This window comes from Ochotona princeps, chromosome 1, assembly GCF_030435755.1.
Source record: "Ochotona princeps isolate mOchPri1 chromosome 1, mOchPri1.hap1, whole genome shotgun sequence".
NCBI classification, from domain to species: Eukaryota; Metazoa; Chordata; class Mammalia; order Lagomorpha; family Ochotonidae; genus Ochotona; species Ochotona princeps.
In genome coordinates this window covers 28,594,963-28,622,527 of record NC_080832.1, presented here as the reverse complement: position 1 = coordinate 28,622,527, position 27,565 = coordinate 28,594,963, and the positions used below count along the sequence as shown (strand labels likewise).

Genomic DNA, 27,565 nt, shown 5'->3' with positions numbered 1-27,565 from the left:
GCAGCCTCACAGGGTCATAGTCCGCTCCCCCACCTCCGAGGAGGCATGCGCAGTCACGAACCGGAGAAGGAGGGTAGGAGAGTACGTTTCCCTTCGGCCCCGCCTACAAGAGGTTTGATTGACGGGTGTTCCAAGAGAATGCCTGTGAGGTAAGCTTTGCGAGAACAAAACACTTCGGGCAACGAGTTGACAATTATTTTCCAAATTTGGCTTTTGATAAAACTACCGAAAAACTGACAGTGTGCTGAGTTACAACGTGGACCTTGTTTTACGAGCGTTCACCTTTGAAGCCTCGTTAATCAGCCGCATAACATGCATTCAACAAACTTAGATGAGTTTGGTCTGAGAATCAATCCAAGTTTTAGAGGAGGAATAAGACGAAAATTTTCAACAGGCGTGTGAGAGTACCGCGAAAAGTGGAATTAAACTCTCAGCTTATTTTGGTACAAATTTTCTTTTGAAACCTTTGATTCATTCACTATTTGTATTGTCCCCGTCTTTTATGATTTCATTGAGAATCTGAGGACACCAGCTCATCCTACTTTTGCATAATTGATGGCTTCAACTAGCAGCTGGATCCTGCACTACTAACACCTTTAGCAAACAGCTACTTGGTGTATAAACTACTCCTCATCAGCATCATAAACATTTTCATTGAGTTTTCTTGAACACATGACCACGCGTACGAGGCTGACTATTAAATGTAGCTTTTTAAATATAGCACTGGCCTTAGGTGGTGGTGACGAGCTTGTGGGTGCATGCATCGGAACCTGCTATTAATGAGCTTTCTTAGATCCTGGAGTCAGGCGTGCTTATGTAAAAAAACTGAACTCATTACCATGCAGAACAAACCACTTCCAGGTTCAGTTTGTGATTTTGAAATGGTGATCACATCAAAGACCAGTGTCAGATTCTGGAAGGGAAGGCAAAGCTTGCCCAGCCTTCTGTTACCCTCGACAGAAGACGAAATACCAATAAAGATAAAACACCATACAAGTATTTTGTAAGTGTCCTCTAATATAGTTTATGAAGACATTTGAATGTGACAGGCTACCAAGTGGCTGTTCTTCACCCCAACAGCTATTTACTGTAGATCTAAGACAACATTTTATACAGAAGTGTGGTTGTCAACTTTCTTTTTCTTTTTGTTTTTTAGGATTATTGTATTAGAAAGAGAGCTTTACAGAAAGAAGCAGAGACAGAAAGATCTTCCATCTGCTGGTTCACTCCCCAAGTGGCTGCAATGGCCAGAGCTGAGCCGATCAGAAGCCAGGAGCCAGGATGTCTCCCGTGTGGGGTACAGGGTCCCAAGGCCTTGGACCATCCTCTACTACTTTTCCAGGCCACAAGAAGGGAGCTAGATGGAAAGTGGAGCAGCTAGGACACATGGGAGCAACTGGCAACCATATAGGATCCCTGCAGTTGCAAGGTGAAGATTTAGCCACTAGGCTATTGTGCTGGGCCCAATTGCCATTATTCTGTAGCTCAGTTGCTCTATAAAGATTGATCTACATATTTGAACGTGAAAGTGAGAGGGAGACAGAGAACAAGAGATCTTCCAAATGCTGGCTCACGCCCCCAGTGTGGCAGTAGAGAGCACTGGGCCAGTCTGAGCTAGAAGCTCAGTCTCCCATATGGGTACCAGAGGCCCAAGTACTTGGTTCATCATCTGCTGCCTTCCCAAAAGCAGGATTGGAAATGGGCTAGCTAGAATTCAAACCTGCACTCCCATATGAGATGCAGGGTTCACAAGTAGTAGCTTAACCCACTATGCCACAATGCCCACTCCTTTCATTTTACACTTTTATACACTTGTTATATTGCTACCTGTTTCATATATATATATAGATATATAGATATATACATCAGAGATAGCAATACTAAATCGTGGAGCTATGAATGAAAATTTATCCATAGGACCCTACACAATATCCAAGTGGCTAAGGTCCTCGCCTTGCATGCACTGGGATCCTGTATGGGTGCCTGTTTGTATCCCAGCTGTTCTGCTTCCCATCCAGCTCCCTACTTGTGGCCTGGAAAAGCAGTAGAGGATGGTCCAAAGCCTTGGGACCCTGTACCCAAGTAAAAGACATGGAGGAGACTCCTGACATCTGGCTCAGCTCCATCCATTGCGGCCACATGGTGAGTGAACCAGTGGATGGAAGATTTATCTCTCCTTCTCTTGACTTTCCAATAAAAATAAATAAATCGAGAGAGAGAGAGAGAGAGAGAGAGAGAGAGAGAGAGAGAGAAAGAAAGAAAGAAAGAAAGAAAGAAAGAAAGAAAGAAAGAAAGAAAGAAAGGAGAAAGGCAGGCCCTGGCATGATAGTATAGCTAAAGTCCTCGCCTTGAACATGCCAGGATCCCATATGAGCACCAGTTCTAGTCCCAGTGGCCCAGCTTCCCAACTAGCTCCCTGCCTGTGGCCTGGGAATGCAGTTGAGGATAGCCCATAGCTTTGGGACCCTGCACCCGTGTGGGAGACCCAAAAGAAACTCCTGGCTCCTGGCTTCGGATTGGCTCAGCTCCAACCATTGCAGCCACTTAAGGAGTGAACCATCAGATGGAAGATCTTCCTCTCTGTCTCTCTTCCTGTCTGTATATCCACCTTTCCAATAAAATAAATACATCTTTTAAAAAAAAGAAAAAAGAAAATTTACCCATGTAAGAAAATTTAGCACACACCATGGTAGGTGCTTATAAAAGGCAGCTTCTAACCCACTGTCGTTATATTACAGACTTCTACAGAACCTGCCGTGCAAAGTGACTGTGTTATGAACTGACCTCGCACATTAAGGACTGCAGGAACAATGAAGACTTCTGCCTATGTGCTAGTCCATGAGCTGTCCCTGTGTCACAGCTAATGCAGGCTCTTAAAAGCCTCCAAGGCTTCTTGAGCAGTGGGGCTAGCCTATTCGTCAGCCTTTTGTTACTTTACTAGAATGTAACTATGCTGTTAGCAGAACACCTGAGAGAAGCTGGTTAGGAAGAAGGAAGTTTAAATGAGTCTCATGGTTTTGGAAGCTGATCAGGCCACGCCATTGATCAGGCCACGCCATTGTTCTGGTGCAGGGTCTGTCAAGGGCACCAGTGGATTATAGAACAAAACAGAAAGTCACATGGCCAGCAAGGAAACATAGAGAGAGCTTTTATAACCAAGCCTCCTACAAGAACTGCCTTCTGAGGGTGCGCCCCAATGACCTAAAGACCTCGTCATGGGCCTACCCACGAGACACCATTTTGTGCAATTTTGCACTATTTTGTGCAAAACATACGGACTGATAACATTGATCTAATTATAACAGCTGTTCTATAATGACTACATAATAAACCTTAGTTCTCTATCTCATTAGTTAGAAAAAATTATCTTTGTTTCTCCAGCTTTGCTCCCTTCTTGCTTAACTCTTCGAATGATTGCTAAATGAATTAAAAAAGAGGAATATAGTGGAATGTCTCTTGCAGTGAAAGAGTTAATGAAAGGCCATAAATAACTATATAAATAATTAACTTTTATCTTCAGTAGTGAAGATTGTAAATAGAAATATCATGACTACTTCTGACTTTGGGTCCCCACCCTCTCTCGTAATGACCATCAGGATCACTCCAGAAACCCCTCAAAACAAACAAAAACTAGAATAGATAGGCAGAGAACAACAAGGAAAGCTTAGAAACAGACAGGAAACAGTCAGTGTGGATGCACTTATAACTCGCGGGGTGGGACACAAAGTTTAGTTACTCCTCACAGGGGTTTGGGATTTCTCTGCACACCCCTCCTAAAACTGTTCACCTAAACTGTTGACATATGTTTTGTTAGAGTTACAGAGTTAGACTACCCAAAAAACAGCCAGGTTCAGCAAAATCATGCTTCAATGCTATAAACTGCTAAATACTAAAATTAAAATAGACATGAGACAGCTGAATAGCAATCTATAGCCATTTTAAGGTGTATAGAACCCGGTTGTATATAAACTAATAATTGAAATGTCAATGTAGAAGTCACAGCATGTGGTTCAGAACTTGCATTCTTTTTTTTTCCTCTTTTAACATACTGGTTACTTAATACCATGTCAATTAACTCCATAACATTATAAATCGTTGCTGATGTTACGTTGGGGCTTTTAATTGATCAGGATGATACTCTGCCGGCTCTACCTTCAGACCAGAGATGGTCTCCCCAAGAAACCGTTGAGCTTATCTGGACAATAAGATGCTGGACTTTATGCTTGGTAGATGCTTGCAATGAAAGAATTTCAACCGAATTTGAACTGTGGTAATGCAACAAGATGGAGGAATCCACCTGGGGGAGGGGGCGGGGGGAACCCCAGTGCCTATAAAACTGTGTCACATAATGCAATGCAATCAATAAAAAAAAAAAAGAAAGTAGCACAATCAGATTTCAAACAGGCAAAAAAAAAAAATCGGATAATTTCTTGGAAATGATTGCATTCTTAATAAATGTTTTACTTCTATTTCTTTTCAAAAAAAAGAAATATCATGACTACATTAGTGAAAACATTAAACTGCACATATTTAAAGGGTACAATGTGATGTGTTTTGACTTACATTTGCTTCAGTGAAACCATCAACCCAATCAAGATAATAAGTAGATCCAGATTGCCCTGGGTTTCCTCAAATACCTTTATAAAAACAACATAAACTCCCGAACTCTCCAGGTATCCTCCCTGCCCCCTTCCTGCTTTCTTCGTATGGTGCCTGGCACCAACAAATCACCTTCTATCACCATAGATTCATTCATTCATATTTTCTAAAACTATAGATATAGATGAGATCAACAAGTACAGATTCTTTTTAAAAATGTATTTTCAGAAAGCAGCACAATGGCATAACGGGCAAATCCTGCGTCTAGCATCCTGTATGGGTGCTGGTTCAAGTCCCGGCTGCTCCACTTCCAACCTAGCACCGTGCTTATAACCTGGGAAGGTGACATAGGATGGCCCAAAGCCTTGAGACCCAGGGGAAACACCTGGCTCCCAGCTTCAGATCAGCTCAGCTTTGATCATTGTGGCCTTCTGGGGAATGAAACAGTGAATGAGAGATCTCTAGCTGTTTCTCCTTCAGTCTTTAAATCTGCTTTAAAAAATTTTTTTTAATTAAATTTTTTTCTAAAAAGTAAAAATTTATTTTCATTCATTCAACATAATTATTTTGAGATTCATCCGGGTAACTCTGAGTAAGTAGTCCATTTGTTTTTATGACAAAGGAGAATTGCATCTTACCAATATGTCACAACTTGGTTTTTCAACTGATCATTATATATATATGTATGATTTATTTATTTTATTGGAAAGGTAGATTTACAGAGAGAAAGACAGAGAGAAATATCCTCTATCTGCTGGTTTACTCCCTAAGTGGCTCCAATGGCCAGATCTGAGCTGATTCAAAGCCAGGAGTCAGGAGCTTCCTCCGAGTCTCCCTTGTGAAGTGCAGGATCCCAAGGCTTTGGGTCATCCTCAGCTGCTTTCCCAGGCCACAAGAAGGAAGCTGGATGGGAAGTGAAGCAGCTGGAACACAAACCAGCACCCATATCTGATCCTGCACATGCAAGGCAAGAGTTCAGTCAGTCTGTCATCACACCAGGCCATTTTTCACTGATCCTTTACAACTATTTAAACCACTTCCAATTTTGGTCACTACAAAGACTTCCATGGGTATCCATAGGAAAACCTTCCTATAGACATAATCTCTGGCTGCTGGACAAATCTAGAGGACCAGTGTGACACTACAAACTACATTATGCCATGGCTGAGAAACACAGTGCTTAAGTCGTTGCTTGGGACAGCCACACCCCATGTTGGAGTACCTGATTCAAGTCCACACTTCGCTATCAAGATTGGTGTTCTTGATAATGCACAGGTTGGGAAGCAGCAGATGTTAGCTCATTGCTTGGGTCTCTGTCCCATGTGTTGAAAGCCTAAAGGGAGTTCTGGGCTTCTGGCTTCAGTCTGGCCCATTCCTGGCTGCTGCAGTTATTTGGAGAGTGAACTAGCAGATGAAACATTCTCTCTCTCTCCCATTCTCTCTCTGTTTCTGTCTTTAAAAAATAAGTACAGCTTTAAAATACCATTAGTAGATATCTGTAAAATCTGTAAACATTTCACCTTATTTGTTTGCTAATCTTCTGAAGTATTGCTATAATTTACTTTTCCTTTCTTCCTTCCTTCTTTCCTTCCTTCCTTTCCTTCATTCTTTGCTTCCTTTCCTTTTCTTCCTTCTTCTCTCTCTCTCTCTCCCTCTCTCTCTCTCTCTTTCTCTCAAGAAAGAATCCTAGCCAAGTGAAAATTGGCAAGATCCTGTGAACAGGATGGCTTTTCTGCAAAGGACTTAAGGCCGTCCAGAGTTCTGTGTTTGACATAAGTGCTGACAGCACAATTAAACAAACAAGCGGCCATTCAGGAAAGCTGAGGCAGATCTTCAAAGAAGGCTCGATGGGTGATGTTTAACTTCTGTGTTGTATTATGGAGCTTAACGCTGAACGTATCAAAACCTCGGGAAAGTAGTGGTGGGGTCATGAACTTCTTCAAACAGAGTCTTGCCTTACAAGATCAAAATGAAAATCAACGTGTTCTACACTGAAACATGAACTACTTGAATGGGGAATCCCAGTAAAACAACTTCACCAGGCAGAATCCTTGCTCCTGCAAAGGTAGGTCTTTCAACCCCCAATCCTCTCTGCTGTCAAGCACATAATCGTGCAATGCAGTCATAAAGGCATTTTAGGAGTTCTTAACAGGATTCTCTTTTTCAAAAGTTCATGGTGTCCTAAATGCTGTAGTAATAATTAATCCTCCAGTTTAAAAATCTTTCAATGGAACTGCATCACTTTCAAAATAGGTCCCACTCCTAAGAAAGACACAAAAGTTTTGTTGTGATTTCATCACTACTTGGTTTCCCAGCTCACCTGTCACCCCGTATTACCTGGCCCAAGGCATGGAGTGCCACAGCTCCTACTCTGATGATTTCAAGTCCAGCCTTGTTCTTTCTGCCCCTAGGGTATCAGCATCTGCTATGCTTCCTATCCAGAGGCTTTTACCTTCATGCCCTCTTTATTGCTCCTAAGAGCCCCACTAACATCCCACATCCTGTGAACCTTGGAAGTACTAAGACAAATGAAAGGAACTAGTCATACAAAGCCACACATTGCACAAGCCCATGCGTATGTAACGTCCAGCACAGGTGCAGAGAGAAAGGAGATTCATGGAGACCAATAGCTGGGGAGGCTGGAGAGAAAAGGGGAGTGACTTCTAATGGACAGGAGCATTCTTTGGACAGGAAGTTATTCTTGGGCTTTTTATTCTTTATTTTAAGACTCATAAAGCTATCACACAATCAGCAAATTTAAAGACAGAGTTTCCATCACCTAAGAAACCTGGATGCATTAAGAAACTACTGTGTCTTTTGAAACTTGGAGACAGAGAAGCAGAGGTGTCTGACGCAGCGGCAGTCGCTGTAGCGGCTGCAAGTCACTTGGATGAAAAGTGCTGCCAGAGTAATTCAGAGCTGTTGAACTATCAAAACCCTTGAGCAGGACCCTCGGAGCGTGCCCCACATCAGGGACCTGGGATGGGTGGGAGACTGGGTGGGGCTTCTCCCTTTACCTCCCCCTTCACCCCAGATATAGGAAAAATAAAATGGGAAAAAAAAAGTGCTGCCTGGCCAGTGATTAGTTGCCTAGTCTTCCAGTTACTTCTCGTCTCAGCACCTCAGTGAACACTCTGAAGGAGGAAATGGAAGCTTTGAACCCTCTGGGACAGTTCTGAACCTTTGAATAGTTGGATTTTCAGAAGCCCCAGAGCAGCAGCCTCACACATAGTGCATTGCTGTTTTCCTACAGTCCCATTGACCATCATACGAGGTGCCAGACCCCATCTGCTCCTTCACTGCTGTGAGATGAGGTGAGCGTCATTTGGTGCCTAGGCAAGAATGTTCTTGAATTGTGTACACTGCCTCGAAACACAAGGCCCCCATTGTGATGACAGAGCTCTTGAGCCAGCAGCACTTTCTTGCCCATGATTGGCCTGTGTTTTCTCGGCTCTGGGTAACATCATGTGATACTCAGTGAGCCTGCCCTCCATGGCTGCTCCCATGCCCTGCCCAGGCACTACACCACCCTCAACACCGGAGCATACACTGTGGCACGTGGGAGACTTTCAGCCTCTCCAGGTTCTGCCCAACAAATCAGAGCACAGCTCAGAATCTTCTCAGAGTCTTCTGAAAATATTTGAACTAATTGCCCCACCCAAGTTGAAGAGAACTGCACTTTTTGAACATAGACTTCTTCAAGAAATGAAGTTGCATGGAAATGCTTTGGTGAAAAGGCAAAGTTCTTATTTTCTGAGTCCAGGTTTGTTCCAGGAGACAGAAGTAATTCTAGGATCTACAAGTGAAGCATTCCTGGGTGTCAACCTGAGCATTTCTAGTGCAACTTAGGGACACATGTGTGTCTTCGCTCTCAGGAAAGAAAGAGTTGTATCTTCAGCGTAAAACACTCCAAACCACTTAGGGATTATCAGTGACAAATCCCAGAGAGAAGCATTTTTAAATCCCAAGGGAAAATTCAAAGCACAGAAAAAAATGCAAATCATTTTTAAACACAAGAAGGCATAAACATGAAGGGCAGAGTTTGTCGAGGTAAAACATGTTCTCATTAGAAGTCATTGAGCGGAATGAACTGTGGAACGAGTACTTCCGCCTTATGCTCTGGTTTCTCTGAAAAGGTGGAAGATGGGAGCGTGTCAACATATTGTTCAGGAGCCTGCATCTGGGGAACTCTGAGAAGAGAAAATAGCCCAAATCAAAACCATGCCAGCCATTTTAAGGTGCTCCCTACTGGATTTTCCTAAGAAAAGTTTGGAAAGTGAAAGGGAAGCCTTTTTGCTCCTCACCCGAATCTGTGTTTAAAGTGTTGCAGGAGTTGCTCATCTCGGAGGTTAGGGTGTGTGCCAGTCGCATCGTAGTGCTACTCTAGTGTTGGACCACAGACTTTTTGAGTTGCATTTGCAATTTTTTAGAGAGGTTAACATATTTTTCTTCTTCTTTTTTTCAATTTGCTTATTTTTATTGGCAAGTCAGATATACAGAGAGAAGGAAGGACAGAAAGATCCTCTACCTAAAGCAACATTATCATGTGCCTGCTAAGGCTAGCCACGAAAAAATGATACAGCTTCTTAAGATGCTCATCTCAGAACCAGCCATCATAGAGCCAGGAGGACAAGGCCACCTGTAGATGTTCCAACAGTGCCCTCACTGAGGTTCCAGAAGACAGCCTGCGTCTGTAGCCAGACATCTCAGGGCCCAGCCTCTCATGTCCCAGTTAATGCCATGTGCCACAAAAACAGCCCTCACTCATCCTATGCACTCTGCAGATTAATGAACAAACACAAAATTTGCATCTTTTTCTAATTTTATTTGCTCCTTTGTTATTTATTTGAAAGGCAAAGTGACAGACACAGTTCTACCATTTGCTAGTTCATCCTCCCAAAGGCCTGCAGTAGGTGAGGCTGGGCGGGCCCAAAGGAAGGGAATGGGAATTCAATCCAGGTCTCCCACATGGTGAGAGGGACCCAAGTTCTTGAGCTATCACTACTGGCTCTCAGAGTGCACATCAGCAGGAAACTGGACTTGGAAGCAGAGCTGGCACCCAAACTTAGGCAATTTGATATGGGTGCAAGTATCAAAGCAGATTTCTTAAATGTTGATACCTACACCTGTCACCACTAACTTCTCATGCTACTGATCACAGTCATTGATATGACAAAGAATAAAAGTATAGAAAGTAGGCCTTAAGTGAACTTTCTTTTTTTTTTTTTTTGTCACTAGCTACAATTATGAGAACTGCCTTCTAGCTATACCACGGATAATTTATTACAAAAGATCTTCTTATTCCATTACATGGAAATTTTATACTAAAATGATTCAGGAAGACTAGTGTAGAAAGGATTTGATTCTTTAACTGGAAAAGTAATGTTATGAAATTCTGTAGTCCCCACTCTTTTACCTGTCACTCAACATGGTGATTGCCTAAAAGTTTTAAGGAATAAATACTTTATTAATAGTTTATGTCTTTTTCAAAAACCACAGTTGAACAATGAAACTTTTGATGAAAGTCCTCTTCCTTAGTAATGTCAATGTGAGCCATTTATGATTTTTCTTTAAAACAAAGTACACTATTACTACACTTCAATTGAACTAATAATTGATTTAGACTTACCAAGAACTGTTCTTCATATTCTGTTTTGATTGAGAAAGAAGGCAGAACATTAACAGGATGTAACTCGCTCTATCACTAGACTAGTTCTAATCAATACTAATAAACAGAATTTTCTCCGTAATGATTATTTTAATTTTTTCAAGAATCACTTGTTTAATTTGAAAGCCAAAGGTATGGGGAGAGAGGGAAAGACAGAGAGATCTTCCATTTTCTGATCCATTCCCCAGGTGGCCACAATGATGAAGACCAGGCCAGGCTGATACAAGGAGCAAGGAACTTCATCTGAGTTTCCCATAACATGACAGGGACCAAAACACTTGGGCTATCTTTTACTGCTTTCCTAGGCACATAAACATGGAGCTGTATAGGAAGTGAAGCAAGTGAAACTTGAATTGTCATCCATATGAGATGCTGGTGTCGCAAGGTGCATCTTAACTAGCTATGCTACAGTGCCGGCCGCATCACCTCATCTTTCAAACATAAGAAATCCTTATAGATTGCAGCAGATAATATACTTTATTGCAGTTACTGAATTCCATTTAGGGAAAGCTGTTTGAAGTATCTCTTATCTTGATATGTATCTTGATAATTATTTTGGAACTGAAAGTTCTGTCCACTTCATGTCTTTTAATATGCTATAAAAATGTACACTGTTGGGAGAAAAGCAGCCAATAGCTGGCAGGCATTCTGGACCTGGTTAATGCCAAATCTGTGTTGTTAACTGTATGAGTGGACGTGTAATTGCCCATTTTTAAGACAATTTTTAAAAGGTAAGTGGGGAACTCTGCACACTGCTGTACATTATAGCACAGTGAAGGCAGGGGATGCTGGGCTGGACATACCACCTAGGCTCCAAGGAAGGCTAGGCACTGCCAAGAGGCAGGAAAACTGCAGATTATCAAGGGAAGGGAGTTGGGACTTGTTGGAGTGGGGGCCACTGAGAGCATGTTTGACAGGGGAGAAACAACTTCTGGGGGCTTCCATAGACCAGGCCACTGCACTCACAGCGAGGCGAGGGAGCTGAGAAGGGGTGGTTTTGAAGGGAGAAACCAGAGGGCGTGCCTGGATTAGGCCAAGTCATCTGTCCATGCTGGGAGACCTGGACTGAGTTAAATGGTGTCACCTGTCACCAATCTGGGGATGTGAAGGCTGGGGGTGAGGATGGGGGTTCATGCCTGGCTGGGCTAGGCTGTAGTACATGCCTCCAAGTATAGGAACAAGGGTGGGTCATGTGAGGCTGAGCTGCAGCACCAACCTGAACATGGCCAGATCTGGGGGCAGATTCTGTGGAGGACTAGGTGGCTCACCTTGGTCAGACTGCAGCACCTGCAAGTTTGCACAAGAACTGGAGGTAGTGACAGGTCAACCGTAGAATTCACCAACACAGTTGCCCAGGCTGGGAGGAAGCTGGGCATGGTCAGGCTGCATCATCCAGCAGTACATACAAAGGCCAGGACTGAGGACAGACCATGCCAAACAGAACCATGACATACACTGGCATGCGCAATGTCTGAGATGGGGATAGGCCTGGCAGAAGAACTCAGGGAACTATCCTGCAAGGCTGCAGCTCTCACTGGTGTGCACAAGAACCAGGGCTAGGGGCAGAACAGCCTGGGCAAGGCTGTAGTACCCATCTACAGGCACATGGGCAGGGTCTGGAAGTGTGTTAGACAGGGCTAGGCCCCAGAACTTGCTGGCACTTGTGAGAGCCAGAATGGGTGTGGGATGGGCTGACCCAGACCGTGGCCCCCGCCAGTTCACATGACAGCAGGATATGGAATTGGGCCAGGCTGTACCATACTGTAGCACCCACTGACAAGAGCCAGAATGGATGCAAGCCTGTTCGGCTAGGCCACCGTGCCTGCCAGTGAGTGCCGGTACGGTCCACAATACCTCTTGGCAAGTGCAAGATCCAGGCTGGGAGCAGACTTGGTAGGAGAACTTGGGAAACTACTAGGCCACATTTCCTGCTGGTGAGCATGAGAGCCAGGGCTGGCAGCAGGCCAGGCAAGCTGCAGCAGCTGTTGATATACATGTGGGCTGAATCTGGGGCTGGTTAGGCTGAGCTAAAGTGTAACACCCATGGGTGTTAATGAGAGCGGGATAGGATATGGATGAGCCTGGCTAGGTTGCAGCTCATGACAGCATACACAAAATCTGAGGCTAGGGTGGGGCTGCTGAAGGCTAGTGGGGGTTGCCCTGTTAGGCCATGGCACCACTGGTCTGTGAGAACTGGGCCTGTGGCAGGGCTAGGCCACAGCACCCGTTGGTTCATGTGAAAGATGGGGCTGCAGTGGAACTGACCAGGCAGCTGCATCCATCACTATGTGCACTGGTTGGTGCAGGTGACAGACCAAACTGGACCCTGCACTGGCTGGTGCACAAAAGATTCAAGTCTGAGGGTACTACAGGTGAGGTTTCTTGTGGGGCTCATCAACTGGATTGCTGGATTCAAACTCCAGCCACAGGGAGAGTCACAAGTACATGTGGTCCGACGTTGGAGTGCATGCATCAGGACTAAGCCTCATCAGTTGCTGATGCTTGGCAGTGGACAGCATGCACAGATGCACCTGGGGGACATGACAGCCAGCTCATCTATGCCAGCAGAGAACATCAAGTGCCTCATCAGAGGATGAAAGGAAGAACTGGAGGCACACATAGGCATGCATCCCCCTCAAATATGTTAACAATATTAAAAATAAAATTTAAAAATTTTAAAAATGTTATATAAATAAAGTATAAAGGACACTATTGCCCTGTTCCTAAAGTTTTTAAATGGAATATGTGCAATTTTGGACTTCAGACAGAACATAAAAGTTATGTTAACTAACTAACTAGTATTGAGATGATTACTGGGAAGCTATTAGAAGGAAATGTTGGGGACTGAATGTTTATTATATTCCTTCAAAACTCTTTTTTTGTATTTTGTTTACTTATTATTTTTGTTTTTTGATTATTATTACTTTATAAAGATTATAAAGATTTGATGATCTTTATAGAGTTGATTAATGCACAAAGGGTCAAGGGCTATAGGAAAGTGGGTAAGACCATTGTTTCCACATTCTCTCTCTCTCTCTTTTTTTTTTTTTCTGTATCCAGGCGAAGGGGGGAGATAAAAGGAGAAGCCCCACCCAGCCTCCCACCCATCCCAGGATCCCCGATGTGGTACACGCTCCGAGGGCACTGCTCAAGTGGTTTTGATAGTACAACAGTTCTGAATTGCTGCCAATCTTCCTTCAAAATTCTTATGCTGAAATTGAAGGCACCAATGTGATGGTATTGAAAGGGAGACTCTGCAATGCAATCAAATCACAAGCATAGAGCCTTTCTTCAGAGGATTAGCAACCTTATAAAAAGACTCTGGAGAGCGCCACAGGCCTCTTTCTCCTTTCTAAGGATGTTGATGAAGATGGGAACATGGCTGTGCATGAGCACGAAGTGTGCCCTCACCAGACACTGAATCTGCTAACACCTTGGTATTAGACTGCAGGAAATAAATGTGTGTTTTCTAAGCCACCTTGTTTCTGGTATTTTTATGTCAGTTCAAACATAAGACAGGTAAGGAAGGGACTCGTAATTACAGAGTACACAAAGACTAAGGAGCAAGATGCTGTATTATAGAAAACAGTGACCACATGCCTTGGAGTGAATATTCTGTGGATGAAAGACCAAAGGAAGCCAGGATCTGCTATCATCAAAGGCTTGAAGAACGGTGCTGTAGGTGATGGGATCATTCTATTGTGTGTTGCTCTCTAAGTGTGGGTGTTATAAAGAGAAGACTTCCTGCTGAATCAGGCGCAGAAGTAACCAAGGTGCTTCAGCAACGTAATTGAATGTTTTCGAAAACAACGAATTTCTTAGGATGGGAAACAACCTGTTGAAAAAACTTAAATGTTGGGGTCCGTGCAGTGGATGTGGGGGACACGAGGGTGTGAAGACATTGTTCCATTGTAGGCAGGGCCACAGGGAACTTTCCGCTGAGGCAGGGCCCGGTGGATATCTACAGCCACCTGGATGCAGCTCCACCTTCCTTTGCATGGATACCGGACCACCCTGCGGAAGAATTCTAATCCATCCAGGCATTTTTGCTACTGTGAAACTGGCTTTTTACACAATGTGAGCTTGGAGGTTAATGTCAATAATAATGTCTTACAAAAGGGCCTTCTATTACTCATACTGTCTTGGCTGTCCCCATTGACCTTATGCTAATCAAGGGACCTGTGTTTAGGGTTTCATTCTTTCCTTAATCTTTAGGTTCTCCTTTTCTTTGTGATACAAGATTAGGTTGTAGAATAAGAATTGTAGCAGGAACTTCTATTGTTTTCGGGTAAAGCAGGTGGCAGGGTTGTCCTTAGAAACACCCACTTGACCATGACGTGGATAGTCTGAGCCAGAGTTTGACTGATTCTGCTTAAATAAAGCGGACGGCATTATTGCAGGGTCCACTATCATCATGGAATCTTAGTGGTCCATTGTTTTCTTTATTCTCTCTTTGCGCCGGCGCCACGCACGAGTTCCGAACCTCGGCCGGAGCTGGACTCCGGCACTTAAAGAACATTTTTTTGTTGTTGTTGTTAGGGAAGAGATGTTCATTTAATCCTACGTGAACTCTAGATTGTGATATTTTCTTTTTAATTAACCAGTACACTAAGGCAAGTAAATGTTGCAAGCATAAAACTGAGACTGAAAGAAAATTCAGTGTTGGTATAATAATAGGGTTTGAATAGTGCATTAAGCAGAAAAAATAGTATGGAATAGGAAAAGACAAGATCAGAGAAGAGATTTGGCCAGGCATAACACAGCATTTTGACCTTCAGGGTGAAGGTTAAGCCTTTGATCCAAAACACAACAGGAAGTTAACAGGTTCATGGGAAGAGAAAGGGGACAGATCAGAAAGTACATGTGACCCCAAGAGAAGGGAGGTCAGTGATTGTCAGAACTTGCCCTGGGCCTAGAAGAGAAGAGCATCCAATGACTGAGATCACAGCAACTTAAATGGGAAAACACAAGGGTGTGTGCTACTGGCTGTTTGTGTAGCTGATGCCAATGACATGTGTTAGGAGCAGAAGGGGAAGAACGAGGGTTGGGAGAAATGATTAGAAAGGGAGACGTAAGGAGCTGGGGTGCAAGTGAAGGAAACAACTTTCCAAAAGATAAGCAGAGTTTACACAGGATGTTCTTGTACAGTGTCACTCCTTCACTCAGCTAGTCAGCCCCTGTTTGGGGAAGCAGATAAAATGTGGGCCCCACAGACATCCATGCCTTTTAAAGATTACACGTTATTTCAAGAGGAAGGTGTGAATACCCCCCATTTTGGGGTTATGTTCCAAGTCAAATGGTTTTATTCTAGAAATCTGAATACTCTACTGGTTGAGGGAAGTCACATGTCACTCACTTAAAAGTTAATGAAACGTATCTGGAACTGTTTGCACTGTGAGGCACAGTGTGATTTTTTTTTTTTTTTAGATGTATTTACTTAGTTTTTATTGGAAAGGCATATTTACAGAGAGGAGAAACAGAGAAAGATCTCCCATCTACTGGTTCACTCCCCAAATGACCACAACGGTCAGAGCTGAGATGATTCAAAGTCAGGAGCCAAGAATTTCTGACTCCCATGTGGGCACGGGTTCCGTTCTCCACTGATTTCTCAGGCTATAAGCAGGAAGCTGGACGGGAAGTAAAGCAACCAAGACATGAGCTGGCGCACATATCAGATGCCAGTGCTTACAGGTGGACGATTAGCCAGTTGAGTCATTGCACTGACCTCAATTCTTAGGTTTTCCAATGATCCCAAAACCATATCCGTAACTCAAAAAATTGCATTTTTGCCAGAAATAACACTCTGTGTCTTTATTATGCTCTGAATATAGATTTATAAAACATCATGATTAAGAAATAATACAGTGATTGTTACTACATATAGCAATCTGGCATCCTTTATTAAATCACATGGATAGGATGCAATTTTCTGGCTTTTCTTGTATTTTAAATGGTTCTGCTTAGAATGCTTTTTAGTCTCACCTTAGAAACCCAAGAAAATGTTCATTTCTACTTGCTTGTTCACTTTAGTCTAAGTTCTCAGGGATTTGTGTATGTGTTTTTCTTTCTTTTTTGTTTTTTTTAATTCTTTCTTTTAAGGCAAGCCCTAACTTGGCAAAGTTTTTGGAAAATCCTAGCAGTCTAGAAGGGTGGCAGCGTGGCACTTTTCCAAACAAGCATCACAACAACACTCTTTCAGCCTCACGTTGGTGACTTAATCTGATAACCAAGGAGAAAAGAACCCCCTTAACAACATGTCAGCTTACTATCTAGCTTGGTTCACATGTCTAAAGCGTAAAATTCTATCACCCATTGCTAGGATAAATGTCATATCTCACAAAGGCTAATCTTGTTCAACGGATGCACTTTCTCAATGTATAAATCTACTTGAAAGCCCAATCTGATAGCCAAGACAGGCCTGCAGAAGGACGATTCACTTGTATCAATGTACTTGTCACTCAGACCTCAACCAAAAAAAAAAAAAATAATGTGATGGGCCTGGGTGGGTGTCAAAAGCATGCAAAGTCTTGATAATAGGAAAACATTAGCCACAAAATGAACAGGAGAAACATTTTTAAAGGTATCAGGCGAAAAGTTGCCTAATAAGTTTTTTAGACTTCATGACATGAGTACAAAGAAACAAACTGTCGACATGCCTGAAAAATTAGCAAATTTTAACGTTTTTATTTGCTTTGGCAGGTCTTGTTTTTCAGATTTTTACACGTTATCCTGACGCATTCTCAAGTGAAATCTGAAGTATAACTGTTGAGATGGAAACAACAGTCTTGTTTCAAACATCACAGACCATGTTGTATTCCAGAGGAAAGAAAGGGCCAGCTTTAAATTCCTCTTGCAGAAATGACGTTCGTTCTGCCCATCTCCAGCACCCCCTTGCTTTGCTGCTCTGAAGACATTATTTAATCATTTGTGAATAGATATGTCACATGATTTTACTTGTAGAAGCCACTGACCCAACTCAGTACCTATGAATGAAAGTGAAAGTTGTTTTCATCTATTTTTTAATACTTTCTTAGGACATTTTAACTATACTTGATTTCACATAAGAAATTATTCCTTTGAAGTCTAATTAAACAATTCCAAGGTAGGATATGTTACATATGTGGAAAGTGTAGCCCACAAAAGCTCTATTTTTCTAATTAATTAAATAAGTCCCTCCCTACCTTAGAGAGCAAGTCTATGCATGCATAGTCAAACCAAAGAATATAATACATTATCTGATATTCAGACCAGGTACTGTATTATTCCTCATACCTAAATTATTTTTTAATTATGCTAAATTAACATTTCTATTCTTACTTTGTAATAGATAATTATTGCCCTTCACTACTTTTATCTCACCTGATTTTGGCCTTTGCCTTGACTTTACTGCAATACTTGGTGGCGAAAATCACAGGTTTTTTTTCCTTCCATTTCTTCCTCCCTCCTTCTCTCTCTGTCTTATCCTTCCACCTCTCCTTCCTCCTTTCTTCCTCACATCCTTATTCCACCAAAAGACAAAATTACAGTTCAGTTTAAAGGTAACACTTTGTTTTCCATCCTAGGACTGGGATCCTTTCAGTCCCTAAGACAGAATAAGCATTCAGATAAACTGAGCAGAACGTTGATTTTAGAAACAGAAAATGGCTTGAAGAAAGTAGACACTCAAAGAGCTGCTGGATCAATTTCAAGCTGCTTGGTTCAGCAGCTCAGATGCCTGTGTCCACTATTCAGAGTGCCTGGTTGACACCTGCTTCCGGCTCCTGACTCCAGCTTCCCAACAGTGCTCACTCTGGCAGGGAAAGAACAGCTTGAGTGGTTGGGCTCTGCCACCCACTTGGGGCTTGGGTTGTGGCTTAGTCAGCCATCTTCTGCCAGCTTCTTGAACAGATCCAGCCCTGGCTATTGCAGATGTGTGTGGGGTGAACCAACAGTAGAAGATTTTTCTTTTTTCTGTCTCTCCTTTCTTTTCCCCACTTTTCTGCTAAGGCAAGGACAGGGAGATGGAACAATGAGAACCTAATTAGTTAGTTAACATCAGGTTACTTCAGGTCACTTCTGTTTAAGGACAGAAGGGATAGAAATCCATTACTATGCTAATTGACCAAGTGGAACATGCCTGATTAGGAAATTCAGCGGTTAGCCCTTTAATCCTGATTTCTGGATAGTTTAGATTAACAGTTTAATTTCAGCATGGTGATGTGTAGCTTTAGCTTTTGTGATTTCATTTTTGGTTTTTAGTCTGATTTCTTGGGGCCCAGGGCAGGAACTTGGTCCAAAACCATGGTCTCCTACAATTTTATTTAATCCCTCATTTCCTCTTTCTTTCCTTCATGCCTGCCTGTCTTCATATCTTTCCTTTTCTCCTTCCCTCCCACTACGAACTATATAGTTAAAACGTTAGAAATTTATCCAAACACTTTCTTTAGTATTTTTGTTTCTGTTGTTCATGCGCATCTGAATTCTTTCATTAACTCTGGCAAAGAAATCAGACTACCAGTCTTGTCAAATGATTTACATGCTGGCTTATTATTATATTTGTACAATAATGTTTCACAACTGATAATTTTAGGCAAATGAATGTGAACATAAAAATACTAATCACACTCAATGCAATGACCTCTAGCTTCAGTTTAGGGTACAGTGCAATTAATACTGAAATTTCATAGTTAAGTGTTTCAGGTAGAACTGAAACATGAGGAATTCTCATTTCCTCTGTTGAAATTCTAAATCCCCAAGTTGGGTGCAGTAGTCTAGTGGCTAAATCAATGCCTTGCATCTACTGGAATCCCATAAGGATGCTGGTTCTTGTCCCAGCTGCTCTGCCTCCCATCCAGCTCCCTGCTTGTGGCCTGGGGAAGCAGTAGAAGATGGCCCAAAGCTCTGAGATCCTACACCTGTAGGGAGACTCATGGGAGGTTCCTGGCTTTGAATCAGCTCATTTCCAGCCGTTGCATCTACTTGGGGAGTAAACCAGCAGACAGAAGATATTTCTCTCTGTCACTCCTTCTCTCTGTAAATCTAACTTTCCAATAACAATAAATAAATCTTTAAAAAAAAAGTTGGAAAATCTCGGGCCCGGCGGCGTAGCCTAGTGGCTAAAGTCCTCGCCTTGAAAGCCCCGGGATCCCATATCGGCGCCGGTTCTAGTCCTGGCAGCTCCACTTCCCGTCCAGCTCCCTGCTTTTGGCCTGGGAAAGCAGTTGAGGACGGCCCAAAGCTTTGGGACCCTGCACCCGCGTGGGAGACCTGGAAGAGGCTCCTGGTCCCAGCATCGGATTGGCGCATACCGGCCCATTGCAGCCCGCTTGGGGAGTGAAACATCAGATGGAAGATCTTCCTCTCTCCTCCTCTCTGTATATCCGGCTTTCCAATAATAGTAATAAAAAAAAAATCTTTAAAAAAAAAAGTTGGAAAATCTGTTGAATCAACTGGACCACTAAAACAAAATGTTACCAGTGACAGTCACAACCAAGTTGTATTATAAATGAGAGACAAGGCAACCAGTTATCCAGTTGGCAGACTGGCTAGCCGGGACTGATACCTCTTACTGTTATGTCCAAAAGATCCCCAAACCACAGACAGATTCCACATGTAACAATGCAAAAGCAAAGAAACTTTATTGCTAGCTCAAACTAGAGTCCATGTCTCATCCAGCGCAGTGGAGTCTTGACAAGGAGCCCGTTTGTCTCTTGCAGACTGTTTTTATTCCTTTCTAGTCACGTACAACATGTCTCCAGCAAGCAGTCCTTATCTTGGTCACGTATAGCTCGTACCGGTATAGGCCATATTCCTGTGCAACCCGTACCAGTGCAGACCACATTTCACATGCGGACGTGCAGATGTCCTTGATTGGCCCATCTCTAAGGTCGTTGCCCCCTGCCTACTTCATTACTCTGAGGAAAATGAAACTTTGAAGTGAAGTGAGACTCAGGGCTACTTCCCGACCTTCGGCCCATCATGGCATCGGTCCTGTTCTTTATACAGCAAAGCCAAGCAACAATTACAGAAGCCAAATATAGCGGCTATGCTAACAGTTAAGAAAATCCCTGCCACCCAGCCTTGCACCCCCAACTCCACATTACCAGAGCATGGCCCCCAGTGGCACATTGACAGGGTTTTTATAGGTGCAGTCTGCAATAGCTTGAAAGGGGGCAATCCACAATAGCCTGCAAGCTAAGCACACATTCCCTTCCTATCTCGGCTGGACAGCCCATGGTGGCTTTTCTCTGGTATAGTAATTAAGGTAACCACCTACTTAGTTACTTGGAAGCACCTGTGAGATAACCAGACTTGGGCCTTGATCCATGAGAATTGGAGCCCATCAGTGCTAAAGGTCACATAGGCCGTTTGGTCTGCAAGCTCACACAGCTTCTTAGCAAAACAAGCAAAGCAGAGATTACAAAAGCAAAAAGTATTGCAGTTAGCCATGAGCCATGTTTATTCCGTTTTGTTTTCAATTCTACAGATCACATCATATCACACCTCTCCCCCAAGTCCAGAAGAAATGTCACAACTTGAATTATACACAGTTAATAATAGGAGCACTTCAGATAATCCCAGCAGCCAAAGAATTTCTGAAGCATTGTGGGGGGGTGTTCAATAATTTTTTTAAGATTTATTTATTTTTACTGGAAGGTCAGATTAACAGAGAGAAGGACAGAGAGAAAGTATTTCCATTCGCTGGTTCACTCCCCAAGTGGCCACAGTGTCCAGAGCTGAGCTATGATCCGAAGCCAGGAGCCAGAAGCTTCTTCTGGGTCTCCCTTGCTGCTGCAGGTGCCCAAGACTGGGCCATCCTCTACTGTCTCCCCAGGCCACAAACAGGGAGCTGGGAGGTCAGTGGAGCAGCTGGGTACAAACTGGTGCCCATATGGGATCCTGGTGCATGCAAGATTAGAACTTTATCCACTAGACTACCACATTATGCCAATCTTCCGACTTTAAAATGAGTTTCCTAATCAAAGCCTAGATGTAAAAATATGAGTGCCATTAGAAATCTTGGTCTCCAGGAGCATCTGTCAGGTTCAATATTTTGGGAAAAAAGAAAACACATATTTATGTACATTTTTATACATTTATTGAACACTTACTAAATAAGAAAACTTTAATTGGAAACCAGAGACACAGAAGTGAAAAATGAATATGAAAACAATTTATGGGGAAAAATACAGTGGACAGAACACATTGCTGAATACTAGAATACTCCTCTTCACTCTTCCCTGTCTTGATCCCTTCCCAATTCCCTCGTAGCATTCCTCCATCTCCCTCTCTTCCACTTCCCATCACCTGCTTAGCTCTTCTGCCTCCTTCAGGTCTCCACTTCACCTCGGATATGTACATCAGCCATAAGCTGGCCACTTACACATCCAATAATTTTATTCTATTACTTGTTAATGTCTTTGGGGATTTGAGAACACATTCCTAGGTGTAAAGTAGATGCTCAGAAAATACCTTTCAAATAAATAACTAGATGCAGCTCAGTATTCAGAAAGAAAATAAGGGTGCTTACTTGAGTAGGTAGGGCCAGCATTGGCACTGGGGTACAGGGAGTTAAGCTGCTGCTTGCTGTGCTGCTATTGAGCCCTTGCAACTTTCACTTCAGATTCAGCTGCTTGATCACATGCATGAGAAAGTAGAACATGATGATAGCCCCTAAAGTGCTTGGGTCCCTGCCACCCACGTGGGAGACAGCTATAGTTCTTGCCCCCTGTTTTGAGCATAGCATAGCTCCAGCAGGTATAGCTGAGTGGGGAGTGAACTAGAAGAGGGAAGATCGCTTTGTCTGTGTCTTTCCCGCTCTGTGTCACTCTGCCTTTCAAATAGATAAATAAATCTTTAAAAATAATAAAGGAATAAATAAGTAGAGTAACATATTTTTATCTTTATTTATTTATTATCTTTTTATCTTTATGTATTTGCAGGTTCACTCCTCGGATGCCCCCCACCAACTTTCTGTCAGGCCAAAGGGCGGGGAGCTCCATCTTTGTTTCCCAAGTATGCAGCAGGGATAAAACCACTTGGGCCATCAGGTGCTGGTCCTGAAAGTGTACATTAGCAGGAAGCTGCAATGAGGAGCAGAACCGGGTCTCGAACCCAGGCATCACATCTGGGATCACTTGAAACTAGGTGACGAATGTCCTAAAGTGTAGTTTACCCGCTATGCCAAATGCCTGCTCCCTAAAATATTTTTAAAAGCAAAGATAAAAACATAACAGTATCATGACACGAGTGTTCTGACTTGCTCCCTGCTGTTTAGAGTCCACGCTCAGTTTCAGATCTCAGCTTCACACCCATCTTGTTTTAGTGTGTTTTGTTTCTCAAAGCACATTTCTCCCTTGTCATCCGTCATGCTCAGCCAATGGAAGGTACTGGCGGGAGGCAAGAAGGCTGCCACAGAAGAAAGGTCCAGCTCCTTCCTGTTGGCATCCTGTTCCTTTAGCACTGTCTCAGCGAAAACAGCAGCCTAGCAGCAACAGTGGTTCTTGCCTCCTGATTTTTCCAGCAACCCCAAAGTTAGCCTTCTGTCAACCCCACACTGATACCACCAGAGGCCAGTCAGGAAAACAAACTCTACAGCAAGTGTATCAATAGGCCCCACTTACTATATAATGAGTGAAAGATGAGTCAGGTGTTTGGGAACTGAAAGCAAAAAAAAAAAAAGTTGGGGGGAAGACTGAAGTAACACCAAGATAAGTAACCCCAGGAAGCAGCTACCACACAGGGGACTTATCAGAACCTAGAAGACTTGAATGAATACATACAGGGGAGGTTCAGGTCCTCTGGCACACAAGGCCTAAAAGGTTCCTGAAGAATTCAGACCTGAAGGAGGTGCTGCTGCCTGGCTGATTTGACCCTGAACTGAACCTACTACTGTGGTTAGGAATAGCTAAGTGATATAGTATGAGCAGGCAGCTTGTTAGGCCTAGGGGAGCTGACATCCCATAGTCCTGCAGGTTAATTTTCTTAGAGATTTATTTAGTGGGTCCAGCAAAGTAGCCTAGCGGCTGAAGTTCTCACCTTGCATACACTGGGACCCCATATAGGCACCAGTTCGTGTCCCAGTAGCCTCACTTCCCTTCTGGCTCCTGACTTCAACTCAGCTCAGCTCTGCCCATTGCGGCCACTTGGGGAGTGATCCAGTGATGAACGATATTTCTCTCTGTCTCTCCATCTCTCTGTAAACCTGACTTTCTAATAAAAATGAATAAATACATCTTTAAAAAAACAGGGCCCGGTGACGCAGTAGCCTAGCAGCTAAAGTCCTCGCCTTGAAAGCCCCGGGATCCCATATGGGCGCCGGTTCTAATCCCGGCAGCTCCACTTCCCATCCAGCTCCCTGCTTGTGGCCTGGGAAAGCGGTCGAGGATGGCCCAATGCCTTGGGACCCTGAACCCGCGTGGGAGATCTGGAGGAGGTTCTTGTTCCCGGCATCGGATCAGTGTGCACGGCCGTTGCGCTCACTTGGGGAGTGAATCATCGGACAGAAAATCTTCCTCTGTCTCTCCTCTGCTCTGTATATCTGACTTTGTAATAAAATAAATAAAATCTTAAAAAAAACAAAAACAAAAAAAACCCCCACAAAGATTTATTTCGTTTTACTTGAAAGAGACACAAAACGAAAGAGAGTAAGAAACAGAGAGATTTCCATCTGCAGGTTCACTCTCCAAATGGCTGCAATGGCCAGAGCTGAGCCAGTCCAAAGCTGGGAGCTAGGAACTTCTTTTTGGGTCTCTCATGTAGGTGCAGGGGCTGTCCTGCACTGTTTCCCTAGGCCATTAGCTGGGAGCTGGATCAGAAGTGGAACAGCCTGAGCTCAAACTGTGCTCATGTGGGATGCCAGTGCCACAGGCAGAGGATTGGTATAATTTTATCTGCTTACCTGTCCATCTAAAAATGCCCACTTTCCCAGATGTACATATGTCTTATCCAGGCACTGTGATAACCATAAATTCCATGTAGAGTTACCATAACATTGCCAGGGGGCTTCATGACTGCCAGGGCACGACCTACCTTGTAAAAAGGGTTGGGGACAGGTGGGAGCCAGCTTTTGACCCTTGTCCCTCCCTGACCTTGGTAATGGCTCCTATGCAGGATTTTTCTTCTCCCTTTAACTGCCCCTTTGACCCATTCCTGCAAAATATTTCTCTGTGTAGGGGGAATCAAGAGCAATCCTGACAACCTATTAACAGGAGGTTATATGCACAGAGCAGGGGGGACCCCAAAGTGGAGTAAGAGGACAAGAGGAAGCTTGTATCCCTACCCTGGAGACACCCGGATGCTCACCAAGGAATATCACTATGGGCACCAAGGACTGCATCCCAACTGCCAAGGAGACCACGGGGAATTGGACTGCCCCTGTAGGCCGAGAACTCTGAGGTCATCCACTCCTTTTCAGATCTCCCACATGGGATGAAAGATGCCCAGATCCTTCCTCACAGGATCTAATGTCATCGGAGCAATAGCCGGGAGCCCTGAGCAGTCCTCAGAAACAGAGAACAGTAAACTTTTTCTGGTCCTTACTTAGTTCCAACTTTGGATCCCCACCCACTCTTGCAATGACCATCAGGGTCGCTCCAGAGCCCTCCCCCCCCCACAGCAAAAAAAATTAGATTAGATAGAAGAACAACAAAAAAGCTTAGAACCAGACAGGAAACAGTCAGCGTGGACTCACACATATCTTACTAGGTAGGACATAAAGATTAGTTACTCCTCAATAAGGTATTGAAGATTTCTCTGCACACCCCTCCTAAAACTGTTCTGTGCCTCAGCTGTTGACATGTGCCTTGTTAGTTATAAGCCAGTTTGGACTATCCTAAAATCGGCCAAGTTCTGTAAAAATTATGCTTCAACACTATAAACTGCTAAATACAAACATGAAAATAGACATGAGACAGCTGAATAGTACCCTATAGCCATTTTAAGGTGTATAGCAGCCGGTTGTACATAAACTAAAATTGAAATGTCAATGAAATAGTCTCAGGATGTGGTTAAGAACTTTCCATTTTCTAACATATTGGTCACTCAATACCATGTCAATTAACTTCAAGATGTTGTAAATTGTTGTTGATGTTATGTTGTGGCTTTTCATTGGATGGGATGATACTCTGCCAGTTCTGCTTTCAGACCAGAGATGGTCTCCCCAAGAAACTGTTGAATTTGTCTGGACAATAAGATGCTGGGTTCTGTGCATGGTACATGCTTACAATGAAAGAATCATGACTGGATTTGAACTGTAATACTGCAACAAGGTGGAGGAATCCACCATGGGGGGAGGACATGGGGAGGGGTTGGGGGAATCCCAGAGCCTATGAAATTGTGTCATAAAATGAAATGAAATGAAAAAAAAATTCTCTGTGCAGTGCCCCAACTCTGTGTGGCAGCCCACACTCATGTTTGTATATATATTCACTCTTTCATCTGTCAGATTGATCCTGTTCCCACACCTGTGCATATTACTATGCTTCTGTATAGAATCCTTATCTCTGTGAGGGGCAAAATACTGGATTGAAAACAAAAGTGCCAGACCCACAACATGAAGGTATGGACGGAGCCTGTGCTCAAGAAAAGGCAGTTTTTATTGGTTGATACACTTGTTATTTTGGTTGTTTGCTTATTTGTCCATTTACTTGTTTGCTTAAACTTAAGGAGGAGGGACTAGGTGAGCAAATGCCTGAGCAGGAAGATTGAAGAATGAAGAGAGGAGCATGGCGGTTCATCCCCAGCCTGATCTTGGATGACTTCTGAAACAATACAGGTAGGGAGAAGATAGAGGCTGTAATCAGGCAGAGACCATTTCCATGGTCCTTGCTGAAATACAAGCCATTGGGTATATCGGAGATCCTGTATGGCAAATTATATCACCAGCTGTGGAAAAGATCCCCTCTTCCCCTGCCACTGTGGAGTGCACTCAGTGTTATGTTAGCATAATAAAAAGTACTGCCCTGGGGGCCTGGCGGCAAGGCCTAGCAGCTGAAGTCCTCGCCTTGAACGTCCTGGGATCCCATATGGACGCCGGTTCTAATCCCGGCAGCTCCACTTCCCATCCAGCTCCCTGCTTGTGGCCTGGGAAAGCAGTTGAGGACGGCCCAAGGCTATGGCACCCTGCACCCTTGTGGGAGACCCGGAAGAGGTTCCAGGTTCCCGGCTTTGACCGTTGCAGTCACTTGGGGAGTGAATCAACGGACAGAAGATCTTCCTCTCTGTCTCTCCTCTCTGTATATCTGACTTCGTAATAAAAATAAATAAATCTTAAAAAGAAGAAAAGTACTGCCCTGGAATGCTGAAAGTTGGGAAAAACAAGTATTCAATGCCAAAAAATTAAAGGTATAACTCAGAAGGCAAGTTCTTCTACAAATCCTAGATGCTTCCCTCCTTAACATGGACCTCTCAAAAGGATTTTGAATTTCTACTTTGACTTCTCATTGACTGACTCTTGGTAGTTACAACTTACAATGCAAACTCTTAAATGAGATCCAGAAACTTATAGGTGTCCATTAACTAATACATATCCCTGGTATGAAATTCGGATTCAGCAAAATATACATGCTAGTTGAGTTAGACAATTACTAAGTATGTGAAATATGTGAAATATAAATGACAAGTATTGTGCTTGTATTTACAATAAATTTTGTTTTTCTTGAGCCCATCCTTGACTGTTCTTCCGATTAGTCTCTCATTAACAGAACCAATAGCGTCAGAAGCTTCCATGAGTATTTTGTTACAAAAGAAATGTGATGTACTGTGCTGTTTAAAAAGAAAAATAAGCTATGCCTCCAAATTTTTTTTTGCCATGAATTTTCCTTAAAGCCTTTTCATCTTAAATTAAATCAAACATGTTCTAATGATTGCTTTTCATGGGATCTGTGGAAGTTTTACTAATTCTAAAGAATATTAGACATCTAATCACGCCCTGGAGTATACACAAAAAAAGACATCAAATACTACAGGCTGTTTTCAAGTGCTCTGAAGCATTGCCACTCCATATGCTGCAGGGCACACTGCAAAAGCAGAGGGAATTGCTGAAGGTGTGACTGCTCTGTAACGCTGCACTAACAATGATATTCAAGCAGGCTGTCTGTTCCAAGCTCTGTCTTCTCAGCTCTTTACATTCTAAGTCTAATATAGGTCTGACACATCGATTGCTGTGAACAGCAGTACCGCACTGTGGAGGAAGGTGTTTGTAAGCATTGCTGTGTGGCCCGTGGGATGTTTGAGAACAGTAAGAGTAAAGCAAAGGCAATGTAAAGACCAGACAGAAGCAGTACTGAATTGTGTTATTTTAAAATGCTTCAGGGAATT

The 27,565-nt window shown here is 43.2% G+C and overlaps 1 long non-coding RNA gene across 1 annotated transcript; it reads left to right on the top strand.

Moving 5' to 3' along the window:
• Positions 1-29: 29 nt before the first annotated feature.
• On the top strand, positions 30-26,017 carry LOC131481947 (uncharacterized). Its single transcript, XR_009246661.1, has 3 exons — positions 30-149; positions 16,967-17,130; positions 25,913-26,017. It is a non-coding gene; the product is annotated as an uncharacterized LOC131481947 (long non-coding RNA).
• The last annotated feature ends 1,548 nt before the right edge of the window (positions 26,018-27,565 follow it).